The sequence below is a fragment of the Muntiacus reevesi genome, chromosome 1 (assembly GCF_963930625.1).
Source record: "Muntiacus reevesi chromosome 1, mMunRee1.1, whole genome shotgun sequence".
Lineage (NCBI taxonomy): Eukaryota > Metazoa > Chordata > Mammalia > Artiodactyla > Cervidae > Muntiacus > Muntiacus reevesi.
The window spans coordinates 90,847,115-90,863,066 of NC_089249.1; the positions used below are offsets into that span (position 1 = coordinate 90,847,115).

General features: G+C 40.5%; 1 protein-coding gene across 3 annotated transcripts in view; it reads left to right on the plus strand.

Annotated features, from left to right (window-relative positions):
* Nucleotides 1-2,149: 2,149 nt before the first annotated feature.
* DENND2C (DENN domain containing 2C) overlaps nt 2,150-15,952 on the plus strand; it is an 87,202-nt gene continuing 73,399 nt past the window's right edge. For 2 of the 3 annotated variants that reach the window (XM_065906543.1, XM_065906577.1), the window contains exon 1: nt 2,150-2,249. The gene's annotated coding sequence lies outside the window, so the exon portion shown is untranslated. Of the gene's footprint in view, nt 2,250-2,606; nt 2,654-15,952 lie in introns of those variants that run through there. The other variant, XM_065906569.1, reaches the window with a different exon arrangement.

The following is a 15,952-nucleotide window of genomic DNA, read 5'->3' on the forward strand; positions in this document are numbered from 1 at the left end:
TTGGTTACCATTTCCTCCTCCAGGATTCTTAGTTTTAAGAAAGTAATTCACAATTAAGTTATACTCAGCAGTAGTGGTACATTTTAAATGATTTTATTTACCAAAAGAAAAGTTACACATGTAACTTTTTAGAACCATTCCTGTTACTCAAGGTCAAGTGGAATTCCAATTAACCCGACTATACTTCTATACACTTATGGTTGTGTTGCCATCTAATGGTTGGGCTGATAACTTCATTCACCTTATTCAATAAACAATTACTGACCAAACATCTAAAATATCAGGTACATACGTAAACAGCAAAGGTATAAGGAATAAGATTTCATTCTTCTATAGACTACAACTAGTATCAAATTGTTTGCAGCATGAAGTTACAGCATTAGTAGGTACAAATGTGAAAAGGAGCATTTTGTGAAATATCTCAGAAAATAGACATTTCAAAAGGAAAAAAAAATTAAAAACAAATTCCTACATGCTTCCACATTCTGTACAGGTGGTCCTAAGCATAGGTGTGATTCCAACAACATGTTTGTACTTGCCCTGGTGTAAGAAATCTCTCCCTGGTTTCTGAAGTTGAAGTTCTCTTTGCTGAATATGTTTAAGTCCCTTAGACAACCTGATTTTTCTTTTACCTTGACCTCGTTGTTACCAAAATAATACAAGCTGCCAAATTAAACTTTCTATTCTCAGATTTAAAAAGGCATGAACTACCATTATGTATATCTCCATCTTACCCATGAGAGGGCAGTAGAATACATACATGTCATTTATTACATCCACAGAGAGGATGAAGATGAAGATTTGGTTTCATATTTAGTATTTGGAATTTGATCTGCTCATTTTGGCTTATAATCTTCCTGAATGTGAAGTTTGGAATAAATCTGAATTTTGAAATAAATTTCAAAACCACATTGTTTTAGCCCAACATTTTATCTTAAACAATTGTTTGGGGAGTTTTCTAAATACACAAGGATTTTTTTGGTGGTGGGGGGAAGGGTCTGGTCGTTGTTCAAAATTTACCACAAACAATATTCACAATATCCACATTTATTTCCTCATTAAGAAGTGATTAAAAATATGTCTTGACAGTCCTTCCTTCCCTGCCCCCACCATTATAGAAGAGAATTCCTGTTTTATTGTCCACAGCTCATGGTTTCACAACGGTTCTGGATATGCAGCTTTTACTCCTTTGGCTAAGTTGGCCTTTGACAGTCATCTGTGATGTTTGACCAAACACCGCTCTTTCTGGTCTTCTATTTTGGTACCCTCATGTGAACACATGTGGGAAGAGTTTGGTCACCAGATCCAAGAGGCTCTGGTGGGCGGCGTGGGGTAGGGTGGAATCGGGCGGGCCCAGGCTGGGTGGGGTAGTTAGCAAGTGCCTGGGAAACAGGCACAACTCATCCTTGACTAGCAGCCTGAGTGAAACTGGGCTGCTGCTCGCAGTAGGCACCGCGCCATGCACATACCTGAGGACGAGCGTGTTGCAGGCGCAGGGCTTAATCATGTCACAACAGGGCGTGGGAGCCGACCTCAGGCACTGGGAGTATCAAAGGCACCTCTGCTCTGGGATTTCAAGCCCCAAGTGTCGGGAGCGTGATATGCAGCTGTACATTTCAAGTCGGGGCTGTATCGCAACTGCCGGAGACATTTTTGCCCCCCTGAGCTCAGCCCGAGAAATGATGCTGCTCTTTCAGTGGAGACACCAGACCTACTACACTCGTTGGCAGGAGACAGCTGTACGGTTTCCTTGAGTGAGGTGCCATTTGAATTTCTTGATTAGGCTTTGTCTCACGGGTAGCTGTGAAGAGTCAACATTATGTAAAGTTCTTGTCCATCGCCGTGGAGCCTGTTGGACGGCAGGCACGGTGACAACTAAGGAGCTTTGTCTAGAGCCCTCGGCCGGACGACAGCCGTGCCTGCCGCTTGCCTGCCGGAGCCGCAGCCTCTTGGCGCCCAGGCTCCTGGGCAAGGTTCTGGCCCCCACACTGGACTCGAGCCGGGGCGGTTCCCCGCAGGAAGGTCCTCGGGCGGTGCCGGGGGCGGGTCCAAGGGAGGGCCCAAAGGTGAGGGGTGGGAACATGAGCCAATAAGAACAGGGCTTGGCCGGGCAGGGGCGGGGCCTGCGGCCGGGTCTGCGGGGGCGGGACAGAGCCCACCCCAAGTGGAACTCAGCCGACCTGGCTCCTAGGCTGAGAGGATTAAGCCCCGCAGCCCAGAGGCGGAGGCGGCCTCGAGGCCCAGCGCAGGTAAGAGCGCGGTGACCTGGGGCGGGTTGTGAGGCAGGGGCTTCGGCCCCTCGCAGCGGAGGGTGTCGCACGTTGGGAGCCGGGCCTTGGGGCGTCGGGAGCCGTCCTGCAGCAGAGCGGGAGCGGGCTGGCGGCCGTGTCGGCACCTCCCCGGCCTGGAGGGACTCACGAGCGTGCGGCCCCGCGCCCAGCGGACGCTGGATTTGGGAGCCCGCTGGTCGGCGGAGACGGCTGTGATGGAGCCTGACTGAGGGTCTCCTCGCCGCTCACCTCGGGGCGCGGGGACCGTCGTCCGGGTGGCGCTCGGGGGCGCTCGGCGGTCCTGGGGAAGAGGCAGGGAGCTCCCGGCATTCGGGAGGAAACGCGGGGCTTTCGTCGGTATTAAGCCGCGACAGGCTGAGACGGTGGGTTTTTCAAACATTTTTACTTTTTTGTGTTTTGAGCCTTAACAGAAGCTGACTAGCACAGTAAAGTCGTCAAGTAAGATTTTGATTAAAAAAATCTGACAGTGGAACATCTAAGAGTTTCTAACTATTATAGTATGACAGAAGATGATCAGAATACGAGTCAGGGGCGGGAGTTTTGGCCAGGACCCACGTACCAGATGTGATATCTCGGTTAAAGTCGACTTTTCTGGGCCTCGTTTCCTTAGCTGTAAAATCGGGATGCTTTTGCCAGGCGCTATTCTTAGGGTCAAATGAGATGAGTGAGAGTGTCCTATAAATGTTAGGTATCGTATATTCTGTAAAACAACTATTAAGCGCCAGGCACATAGTAGGCTGTTTGTAAACCTTTACCCTAAAGCTAGTGGTTCACCTTCGGTGTTTTAGATAAAGTCGTACATCTCGGTTTACTGTGTATATTGTTTAAGCTCATGTTTTACAAATCACCATTGTTGGAAGTGTGGTCCATTTTTCATTGATTAATGAATTTTTCTAGAATGGTACACTACACTGTTACTGAATCATTTACCAAGAAGTTTGGTAGCAGTTGATCTGTGTCTTTGCTTTGGGTAAATAGTTGTAGTTTAAGTTACCTGGTAAAGTAAGCTAGGAGTATTGCTTCAAATCAAGACTGATATTAGCTTTTGTAAGATTTAAGTCGCCCAAAACAAAATATATTAATATATAGCTGCATTTTTTGGTACAGCTTTTATTATAGACATTTGCGTTCTTTTCTGTGGGTTTGTGAATGTATGAGGAGTTTTGGAGGAAGACTGGAAATGAAAAAAGGATTAACAGTTTGTAACCAGGACACTTTGACTAGGAATAAATGTAGGCGTGTTCTGAAGTCGTTTCCCAGGCAGAAACCAGGACCTTGGCTTTTCATTAGTTTGTGTGTGTGTGTTGATAGATTTTTTTTTAAATGAGGATATAAAGGAAGAATATTAATTTTTCTAATGTGACAATAGGCAGTTTTCTAAAACTGGAAATTATATTTTATTATTAAAATAGTTTCTTAATTTTTTGGTGACTGTGCCCGGTCTTCCCTGCTGCACAGGCTTTTCTCTGGTTGCAGCAAGTGTGGGTTACTCTCTAGTTTCAGTGCCTGGGCTTCTCCTTTTGGTGGCTTCCCTTGCTGTGGAGGACCAGCTCTAGATTGCACGGGCTTCAGTAGTTGTGGCACATGGGCTCAACAGTTGCAGCTCTGAGACTCTAGAGCACAGGCTTAATAGTTGTGACACATGGGCTTTGTTGCTCCATGGCATGTGGGATCCTCCTGGATCAAGGATCGAACCCATGCCTTCTGCATTGGCAGGAAGATTCTTTACCACTGAGCCACCAGGGAAACCCTGGAAAAATTTTACTTTAAATGATCTGTAGTAAGTCTTACATTATAGACAAGAATTTTAGATCACTGGGTACCAAGACCAAATTAAATGGAGAAGTAGAGGGAAAGTTTCTAGTGAATATAATTTTTGTTTTGCTTTAACAGTTTTACATGTTTCAACAGTTTTCAACAGTTTTACACTGTTTCAACAGTGCAAGATGGATGTTTTGAAACACCAGTTTCAAGCATGTACTCCATATATGAGGTTTGCTGTGATTCCTAATTTGTTGGTCTTGGCAGACTGAAATCTTAAATTCACATTATTTATTAAGCATTAATATATTCTGAGGCAGTTTTAGCACTTACGTTCCTGTATGGGCAACTTCCCTGGTGGCTCAGTGGTAAAGAATATGCCTGCCAGTGCAGGAGACGTGGGTTCCATCCCTGGGTTGGGAAGATCCCCTGGAAAAGGAAATGGAAACTCACTCCAGTATTCTTGCCTGGGAAATCCCATTGACAGAGGAGCCTGGTGGGCTACAGTTCATGGGGTTACAGAAGAGTTGGGCAGGATTTACGAACTAAACAACAACATCTGAGTCACCAGAGAAGCCACCCATACATTAATATAAGTGCTAAAACTGTGCATTGGAATGTATTAGGTGCTCGGTAAATAACGTGAGTATAAGGCTTTAGTTCGCCAAGATCAACAGACAATAAAGAATCTGCCTGAAATGCAGGAGACCTGAGTTCAATCCCTGAGTCAGGAAGTCAATCTCTTCTTCCTTGAGAAGGGAATGGCTACCCACTCCAGTATTCTTGTCTGGATAATTCCATGAACAGAGGAGCCTAGCAGACTGCAGTCCATGGGGTCACAAAGAACTGGACCCAACTGAGAGACTAACAATTCTTGTGTGGGCAGGATTTAATTCCTTCCATCTAGGAGATTACATTTTATTCCATGCTGCTGCTGCTGCTAAGTCGCTTCAGTCGTGTCCGTGTCCGACTCTTAGCGACCCCATGGACTGAAGCCCCATAGGCTAGCATAAGTACAGAGAAAGTTTTTTAAAAACTGATGATAACGATAACATCAACCAGCATTAATTGGGATGTGCTTTGGGCTAGGCAGTGTTCTAAATTCTTACATGTATCAGCTTATTGAATCCTTAGAACCACCTTGAGGGGTGTTATTACTATGATCTCCTCTTTGAGCAACATGGAAAGGTTGAATGACTTTCCCATATCAAACAGCCTAGGTGCCAGAGCTAGGTAGGATTCAAACCAGACAGTTGGACTCCAAAAATCCTGATCTTTGCCCTTTCACTATACTGAGTTTAGAATTCTGTGAGTGAGATACAAATGAAATCCAAAGAGTACTTAAAAGAAAGTTCTGTGAAGGACTTCTTCAAAAAGAAGGAGAGAGAGAGAGAAACTGGTATTACAAGGTATAGATGAAGGCATATCCAAGCTTCAACTTAACTATGCTTTATATATATATGAAAATTTTTTTTTCCTGGTGAATGACATGAGATTCTTTTTGTTTTTGAGCTCTCTCAGTCACTCAATTACTGCAATTATTGCATTGTCTTAATACTATGAGAGGTGATTATTTTTCAATAAGACGTTTAAAATGTCTTTTTGTAGAGGATAAGTTAAATGTTAGAGTCAAGAAAATGTTTCCCTGACTTCAAGATGCTTATAACCAGACTTGTAAATAAGTCCCTACAATTTCAGGGTGATAAGAGTTATAACAGAGATACATGCCGGGCAGTGCTTAGTCGCTCAGTCTTTGCGACCCCATGGACTGTAGCCCACCAGGCTCCTCTGTCCATGGAATTCTCCAGGCAAGAATACTGGATTGGGTTTCCATGCCCTCCTCCAGGGGATCCCAACCCAAGGATTCCCAAACCACGGATCAAACCCAGGTCTCCCGCATTGCGGGAAGCCCAAGAATACTGGAGTGGGTAGCCTATTCCTTCTCCAGGGGGTCTTTCTGACCCAAGAATTGAACCAGGGTCTCCTGCATTGCAGATGGATTCTTTACCAGCTTAGCTAGCAGGGAAGCCCATAACAGAGATAACAAAGTTAAGAGTTTAATTGGATCATTGATGAGGGAAGATAATTCTATATATGATGAGAGGAGGATTAGTGAGATGATACCGTATTTGAATGTGTCTTTGAAGGATGAATAGGAGTTTACTGAGTTGGGGAAGGGAACAGAAGATATGGATGCAAACCAGGAATATTAGGTGGAAGTATATGGCATGTTTCAGGAATGTGTTGTAGTCCACATTGTCATTAAACGTCAGAGTGTATAGAGATGAGGGGTTGGGCTAAAAAAGATGGTGCCTGGAAATAAACTGGAAAAAATAAAAAGGTTGCAGAGCTTGGTTGCCAGTCATGTTAGGATTACTGAAATTTCTAGAAATTAGGTTAGGTATGGGATTTCAGTACCTTTCGTTTGAAATAAAGAAGATTTTTTTCCTATTTGACATAATCTTTCTCTTTAGAATATGGTGTTAAAGGTGGTTTTAATACTTTGAAGTATAGGATATGCTATAAAACAACATGCAGATTAGGCATATAAAAAGTTATGACTCAGAGAAAGAGAGTCTTCATTTGGTGAAGGGCCTTTGTATCATGTTGAGGACTTTGGACTTTATTCTAAAGACAATGGCAAGCCAGTGAGGAACTTTATGTAATTAGGAAAGGTAACATGGTGGTGGTATGATGTAGATGTTGGATTAGATGGATAGGCAAAAGACAGATAAATTAGAAAGCTGGTGCTATTGAAATAGCCCAGATAAGAGAGGATAAGAGCTGAGCAGGAAAATAGTAATAGGGATGAAAAGGAGAGGACAGATGATAAAAATGTAGAATTTACATTTACAAATGTAGAATTTAAAAAGCAATTGGCTTTGAAGGTCAACAGAAAAGTAAAAACTTAGTTTCTCAGCTTGGGAAACTGGATAGAAGAGCTTGATTTAATTTTTAATGGCAGGGGGAAGTTAATTGTTTAAGATTTGAACATGATGAGTTTGAGGTGTCTATGGAGCATCAGATGGAGATGGCAAGAGAGGATCCAGAGCCCAGAGGGGAGGCTGAGATTGGGGATTCAGATTTAGGAGTTAGCCAGTGTGGGAATTGAAGCCCTAAGAGCAGATGAAATTGCTCTGGGGCAGGGGCTGCAGGGCTGGGACACAAAGAATTTTGCTTTGTATGAATGGAAGGGATTATTTATTCATTTATACTTATTTTCTTATTAATTATGACTATAAAACAATTAAATGGGTTTTATTTGAAGATTAAATAGTTTTTGCATCCAAATGAATCCTTTTCTTTTAAAATTTCACTTGACAGTCATTCATTTATTCCCAAAGTGTTTTGCCCAAACTATTATTGGAGTATCTCTTTGTTTAAAAAAATAAAAGCAAATTCACAGCCAGTCAAGAAAGTTCAGTTCAGTTCAGTCACTCAGTCGTGTCCGACTCTTTGCAACCCCATGAATCACAGCACACCAGGCCTCCCTGTCCATCACCAACTCCTGGAGTCTATCCAAACCCATGCCCATTGAGTCGGTGATGCCATCCAGCCATCTCATCCTCTGTCATCCCCTTCTTCTCCTGCCCCCAATCCCTCCCAGCATCAGGGTCTTTTCAAATGAGTCAACTCTTCATATGAGGTGGCCAAAGTACTGGAGTTTCAGCTTCAGCATCAGTCCTTCCAATGAACACCCAGGACTGATCTCCTTTAGGATGGACTGGTTGGATCTCCTTGCAGTCCAGGGGACTCTCAAGAGTCTTCTCCAATACCATACTTCAAAAGCATCAATTTTTCGGTGCTCAGCTTTCTTCACAGTCCAACTGTCACATCCATACATGACCACTGAAAAAACCATAGCCTTGACGAGAAGGACCTTTGTTGGCAAAGTAATGTCTCTGCTTTTTAATATGCTGTCTAGGTTGGTCATAACTTTCCTTCCAAGGAGTAAGCGTCTTTTAATTTCATGGCTGCAGTCACCATATGCAGTGACTTTTGAGCCCAAAAAAATAATGTCAGCCACTGTTTCCACTGTCTCCCCATCTATTTCCCATGAGGTGATGGGACCAGATGCCATGATCTTAGTTTTCTGAATGTTAAGCTTTAAGCCAACTTTTTTACTCTCTTCTTTCACTTTCATCAAGAGGCTTTTTAGTTCCTCTTCACTTTCTGCCTTAAGTGTAGTGTCATCTGCATATCTGAGGTTATTGATATTTCTCCTGGCAATCTTGATTCCAGCTTGTGCTTCTTCCAGCCCAGCGTTTCTCATGATGTACTCTGCATATAAGGTAAATAAGCAGGGTGACAGTATACAGCCTTGATGTACTCCTTTTCCTATTTGGAACTAGTCTGTTGTTCCATGTCCAGTTCTAACTGTAGCTTCCTGACTTGCATACAGGTTTCTTGAGAGGAAGATCAGGTGGTCTGGTATTCCAATCACTTTCAGAATTTTCCATAGTTTATTGTGATCCACACAATCGAAGGCTTTGGCATAGTCAAGAAAGTAGATCCTCTTTATTACAGAATTATTTTTCATCTTCTGTACTTTGTAATTCTATGGCTATATAGATGGACCCCAGTTTCAATTGGTTCCACTTCTGTTATTTCAACTTTAGGATGGTGCAAAACTGGTGCATATTCAATAGAAACTATACTTGGAATTTTGATCTTTTCCTGGGCTAGCAATATACCGTGTGATACTCTCTCCTAATGCTGGGCAGAGGCAGGAAGTCAGCTCCTAGTCAGCCACACAATCAGAAGGACAACCAACTGATACACGTATAACCATTTAGTACCCATACAACCATTCTCTTTTTCAGTAGTCAATAAATGACATGAAATATTGACATTTTATTTTAAAATGGGCTTTTATCAGATCTTCCTGAACTTACTGGGGGGTTATGTTTTGATAAACTTATGATATGGTAAAAATATCGTAAGTTGAAAATACATTTAGTACATCTAACCTACCAAACATTGTAGCTTAGCTTCGGTTCAGTTCAGTGTTAGTCGCTCAGTCGTGTCTTGACTCTTTGCAATCCCGTGGACTGTAGCCTGCCAGGCCCCTCTGTCCATGGAATTCTCCAGGCAAGAATACTGAAGTGGGTTGCCATTCCTTCTCCAGGGGATCTTCCTGACCCAGGTATCAAGCCCGGGTCTTCCACATTGCAGGCAGATTCTTTATTGTCTATCTTAAATGTGCTCAGAACTCATACTTTAACCCCAAATTAGGCAAAATCATCTAACACAAGACCTATTTTATAATACATTTATTATTTCACGTAATTTATTGAATACTGTACTGTATATGAAAAACAGAATGACAGTATATATAGAAAGGTTGTGAGTATATTGGATTTCCAGCCATATCATCCTGTGGATCCTATGGCCTGCTGGGAGCTGCAGCCCTGCCCAGCATCATGAGTATCACACTGCAGTTACTGCCCCTGGAAGCTTGTACACTGTCAGAGTCAAAAATATGTTTGAAAGTATTTTTCTGTATTCAGTACTCCTTATTGAGCCAGTAAAACGGCAATCTTTTTCCTCAGTGAAAGTGAGGACATTGAAAGCTGGGTGGAATAAAAGACCAAAATTGGAAGTGTCCTGCTCTGGTTCCCAGAGGATTGGACAAGATGGAATCTCTTGTCTTTTTCCTCTTAAAGCTGCATGAATAATTTTTCTCCTAAGAAAAATGAAACATGAAATTTTTCTTCGCTTCAGGGACCTTAAAGAGATTGTAAGATTGAAGAATTAAAAATAATGGTGAGATAAGATAAAGAAGTTCAAAGGACTGACTTTTCCACATTTGGCATCTGAGATGTTTCTTTTGCACCTCATGTTTTTGAGGAGGAAATTTATGATTTTTTTTGCTTATAAATCTTAGATTCCTGGTTAGCAACCTGAAAGTATAATTTTAACACTCAGTTTAGGCAGTATTAATCCATTTATATCAGTTATATATTTTATTTTTGCTCTCCTATATTTCTTTAAGTTAGATTTCTGACATTCATGGTTTTCATAGCAGAGATAAATGTTTATAACAGAGGACATGGGGGATAATTATTAGTTTTACTTCGAAGTTTAAATTCATAAAAGTGACATATTTGTGACTTTTTTTTTCTTGTGTGGATGTTAATGTTAGAAGACAGTTTTGAGGAGGGTGAGATTTTTTCTTGGTGCTGCTTAAAAGAAGTTTCCTTTTTTTCTTTCTCTCTCTCTTTTTCTCCATTAGAGTGAAAAAACAAAACAGTCCAGCTGTCTAGGATATTTTTGAGTTGGTTACTTAGCAATATGAAGCATAATTTTGTATTTAAATATTTATTTGTATTCTTTGATACTCTGATTAAATAAAAGTCTATTAAGGCTGATGCTATTAGAGCCTGCTGGGAGGAAATGACACAGGCTGCTTTTCAACAATATTTACTGCAAATCATCTTTTCCCTGGTACCTACTTAAACTGTAAGGGGTACCATGGAACAAAAGAGCAATATTATGTGAATTAGAGTGATGGTCAGTTTGGTGATGATTGTAATGCAATGGTTATTGCACAGTTAATTTATATTAATGTAATTAAAGGTCAAGCAGAATGTAGCAGGATTTTCTTTGCTGTTGGTAAAAATGGTGAGACTCTTAAGTTTTATTTATTAACTTTAAATATCGTTCTTCAAATGTGATGTTTTTGAGTTCAGTGATAATGGTTGTTCAAAAAGAAATTAGACCAATTTGCCCTCTAAATGTACTGTCTAATTATTAGGAGAAGAAAGAAAGCATGAAGTGAAAAAATACAGAGGCTTGCTGCATCTGGAAGTACAAAAATGTTGAGGAAAGGGTGACTCAAGAAAAAGTGTAAGATATCTTACATGAAGATCCTCTCTTTCATGAAGATAATTTTTAAAATGGGTTTATCAAATGTGCAAAACCTCATGAAAATGACTCCATATATTTGTGTTAATGTTGCAAATGAAAGTTACGATCTTTAACATTGAACAGATTTTTGGAAGCAGCATTCTGGACTTTTCAGTAAGCCTTTTCAAATATTTTCAAAGAAAGAAAAGAATATAAAACTATGTCTATTTCCTTTTTATTTATTTCATTGTTTTATTTAGTTGCATTATCAGTGGCATAGAGAAAAAGGGCTACATATTTATTGAAAAAAGTTTTTGTTTAAAATGCATGGATGAAAATTAATGCATGAATGTTACATGTATGATGTTTGGTGTTTAGTCAGTGGAAAATCAAAAATTGCACCTTTTCATATTGACATATTCTTGTTCTATCATTATGGGACATTTCAACAGTGCTTATAAGATGACTAAAATCTGATACAGACTTTACAATCCAAATTGATGCGATCTCTATTATAAGTTTCTAATATAATATTATCTTTTAAATACTTTTAAGTAGTAGAATCTCAAAAACGACAGAATGATCTCTGTTCGTTTCCAAGGCAAACCATTCAATATTACAGTAATCCAAATCTATGCTCCAGCCACTAACGCCAAAGAAGCTGAAGTTGAACAGTTCTGTGAAGACCTACAAGACCTTCTAGAACTAACGCCCAAAAAAGACGTCTTTTCATTATAGGGGACTGGAATGCAAAAGTAGGAAGTCAAGAGATACCTGGAGTAGCAGGCAAATTTGGCCTTGGAACACAAAATGAAGCAGGGCAAAGGCTAACAGAGTTTTGCTAAGAGAACGCACTGGTCATAGCAAACACCCTCTTCCACCAACACAAGAGAAGACTCTACACATGGACATCACCAGATGGTCAATACCAAAATCAGATTGATTATATTCTTTGCAGCCAAAGATGGAGAAGCTCTATACAGTCAGCAAAAACAAGACCGGGAGCTGACTGTGGCTCAGATCATTAATTCCTTATTGCCAAATTCAGACTTAAATTGAAGAAAATAGGGAAAACCATTAGACCATTCAGGTATGACCTACATCAAATCCCTTATGATTATACAGTGGAAGTGACAAATAGATTCAATGGATTAGATCTGGTAGACAGAATGCCTGAAGAACTATGGACAGAGGTTTGTAACATTGTACAGGAGGCTGTGATCAAAACCATACCCAAGAAAAAGAAATGCAAAAAGGCAAAAGGGTTGTCTGAGGAGCCCTTACAAATAGCTGAGAAAAGAAGAGAAGCTAAAGGCAAAGGAGAAAAGGAAAGATATACCCATGTGAATGCAGAGTTCCAAAGAATATCAAGGAGAGATACGAAAGCGTTCCTCAGTGATCAATGTAAAGAAATAGAGGGAAACAATAGAATGGGAAAGACTAGAGGTCTCTTCAAGAAAATTAGAGATACCAAGGAAACATTTCATGCAAATATAGGCACAATAAAGAACAGAAATGGCGTGGACCTAACAGAAGCAGAAGATATTAAGAAGAGGTGGCAAGACTACACAGAACTATACAAAAAGATCTTCATGACCCAAATAACCACAAGGGTGTGATCACTCACCTAGAGCCAGACATCCTAGAAGGCGAAGTCAAGTGGGCCTTAGGAAGCATCACTAAGAATAAAGCTAGTGGAGGTGATGGAATTCCAGTTGAGCTATTTAATATCCTAAAAGATGATGCTGTGAAAGTGCTGCACTCAATATGCCAGCAAATTTGGAAAACTTAGCAGTGGCCACAGGACTGGAAAAGGTCAGGTTTCATTCCAATCCCAAAGAAAGGCAGTGCCAAAAAATGCTCAAACTACCGCACAATTGTACTCATCTCACACACTAGCAAAGTAATGCTCAAAATTCTCCAAGCCAGGCTTTAACAGTACGTGAACTGTGAACTTCCAGATGTTCAAGCTGGCTTTAGAAAGGGCAGAGGAACCAGAGATCAAATTCCCAGCATCCGCTGGATCATCAAAAAAGCAAGAGAGTTCCAGAAAAACATCCATTTCTGCCTTATTGACTATGCCAAAGCCTTTGACTGTGAGGATCACAACAAACTGGAAAATTCTTCAAGAGATGGGAATACCAGACCACCTTACCTGCCTCCTGAGAAATCTGTATGCAGGTCAAGAAGCAACAGTTAGAACAGAACATGGAGCAACAGACTGGTTCCAAATAGGGAAAGGAGTACGTCAAGGCTGCATATTGTCACCCTGCTTATTTAACTTATATGCATAGTACATCATGTGAAATGCTGGGCTGGATGAAGTGCAAGCTGAAATCAAGATTGCCAGGAGAAATATCAATAACCTCAAATACGCAGATGACACCACCACCCTTATGGTAGGATGGAAGAAGAACTAAAGAGCGTCTTGATGAAAGTGAAAGAGGAGAGTGAAAAAGCTGACTTAAAACTCAGCATTCAAAAAACTAAGATCATGGCATCCAGTCCCATCACTTCATGTCAAATAGTTGGGCAAACAATTGAAACAGCGACAGACTTTATTTTCTTGGACTCCAAAATCACTGCAGGTGGTGACTGCAGACATGAAATTAAAAGATGCTTGCTCTTTGAAAGAAAGCTATGACCAACCTAGACAGCATTTTAAAAGGCAGACATTACTTTGTCAACAAAGGTTGATCTAGTCAATGATGTGGTTTTTCCAGTAGTCATGTATGGATGTGAGAGTTGGACTATAGAGAAAGCTGAGTGCCAAAGAATTGATGCTTTGGAACTGTGGTGTTGGAGAAGACTCTTGAGAGTCCCTTGGACTGCAAGGAGATCCAACCAGTCCATCCTAAAGGAGATCAGTCCTGAATATTCATTGGAAGGACTGATGCTGAAGTTTAAGCTCCAATACTTTGGCCACCTGATGCGAAGAACTAACTCATTGGTAAAGACCCTGATGCTAGGAAAGATTGAGGGTAGGAGGAGAAGGGGACGACAGAGGATGAGATGGTTGGATGGCATCTGACTTGATGGACATGAGTTTGAGCAAGCTCTGTTGGTTGGTGACGGACAGGAAAGCCTGGCGTGCTGCATGCAGTCCGCGGGGTCGCAAAGAGTCAGACACAGCTGAGCAACTGAACTGAACTAAAGTAGTAGAATTGCAAATACGGTTAGAAAACATAGAGGAGTTATTTTAAACATTGTTTGAAGCTACCAATAATAGTGCTTTCTCCCACCCCCAAAGATCCACACTTATGTTTTGTTATTTCCTCAAAGTACCCTTCCAACACTCAAGCAAAGGGAGGAAGGGAGAGACAGAGAGACAGAGACAGGGATAGACAGAGACAGAGATGGACATAGGGATGACAGTCACAGCAGCACGACTGACAATGCAGGCATCCTCCTACTTTCTTCTGAATGTCCAGGGCAGCTGTTCTACTGGTCTCCTTGAAGCTTGAGGCAAAAGCAGTAGACTGATCATGAGTGAGCACACTGCTCAGCAGGTCATTGTTGGACTCTTCTTCGTATCTCATTTGTTCTAAGTACTTAAGAGTCCTCTCTGGAATCACTGTTTTATGTATACAGAGCTTTGGTATATGCTGAAAACCCTCCGAATCTCTTGGATATATTGAAAAACACGGCAAGTCATTCATTGTTGTAAAGGAGACTTGATGAGTAGCCAAGATTTTAAAATGTGTTATTCAGAGCTAATTGTACTCATTCACTGTGTCACAGCAGAGTTTGATAGCTGTTAAGAGATAAAGAGCTAAGCAGATTGTATGGATCTAGAATTTTTCTGGTTGAAAGACATTCTCATTTGGCAAATGTTTTCCAATATTTTTGGATAACAAAATTGCATATTTAGCTGATATTTTTACAACCAAGTGAACTAAATTGGAAGCTCTATATCTCAGGGTTCCAAAACATTGTTTTTGCAAGTAATACTCCTGCTGTTTTACTCTTTCAAACATGTTGCTACATTTGAAAGAGAGTATTACCACTGAAGAAAACTTGGACAAAATAAAACGTAGAGATATTATAAAATTTTCTCTTGTCTCCAGACTTTTAGTTACTATTTTCCTCAGGGGAAGTTTAAAACGTTGAAGAAAAACATTTGGCTGAAAGATCCATTTGCCCTGCATCAATGGTTGAGTTCAATGTGTATTCCAAGGAGAAAATGAATTCTTACAGCTTAGTTCTTAATGTAATCTGAAGTGATTATGAATGATACTGCTGACCATCATATTGTATTAAGACCAAAGAATTTCCGTTACTAAATAGAATAAGTTCAGTACTATTTTTACCTTTCACAACAACTTATTGTTTCATCTAGGGTTTTCAACCCTGACCCAATTTCAAGCAAGAGTACAAGACTCTATTGTGAACCTCTTAAGTATGTAACATGGTCCTTGTGTTTTCCAGACTGGAATTAGTTTATGAACAGGAAAGGTCACTCACTGCATTACATAGACTCTTTTCTAATTTTAATGTTTATATTGTGTACTAATTTTGGAATTTTAAATGTATTTAAATAATGATCAAATAATATTTGATGTTAACTTTATGTTTTACTTTATCATATGTAATAAGGTTAATTGTTTTGTGAAACTTCTGTTTCAGTTGTGTGTGTGCATGTATTGTGACTCAAATATATTTCTTATCATGGGTTTTGGTGATAACCCATGGTGATAACTTCTTTGCACACCAAGAAGCAAGGTATTCCACCTGCTGGATTAATTGCTAGTTTTCCTGTCTTTGACTCCAGTTTGCTCTGTTCACTCTTGTGCCCAGGTTTAGGAGACAGAAGAACAGTCATGTAGGCCAGACCCTCTGTGAATCCTGTTTCCAACTTCAATTGATTATACTACCATTAATCTATTAATTACCGAGCTCGTTGTTGAGCAGCTCTTAAAATTTTTATCCTCAAGTAGATGGGCTTTTTCTCTAAATCTTAATATGGTGGTTGTAATTTTTATAGATTAAAGTCATATAGTACGACCTTAACCAACTTGGCTTGGGTCTGTGCTGTGCTGGGCTGTGCTTGG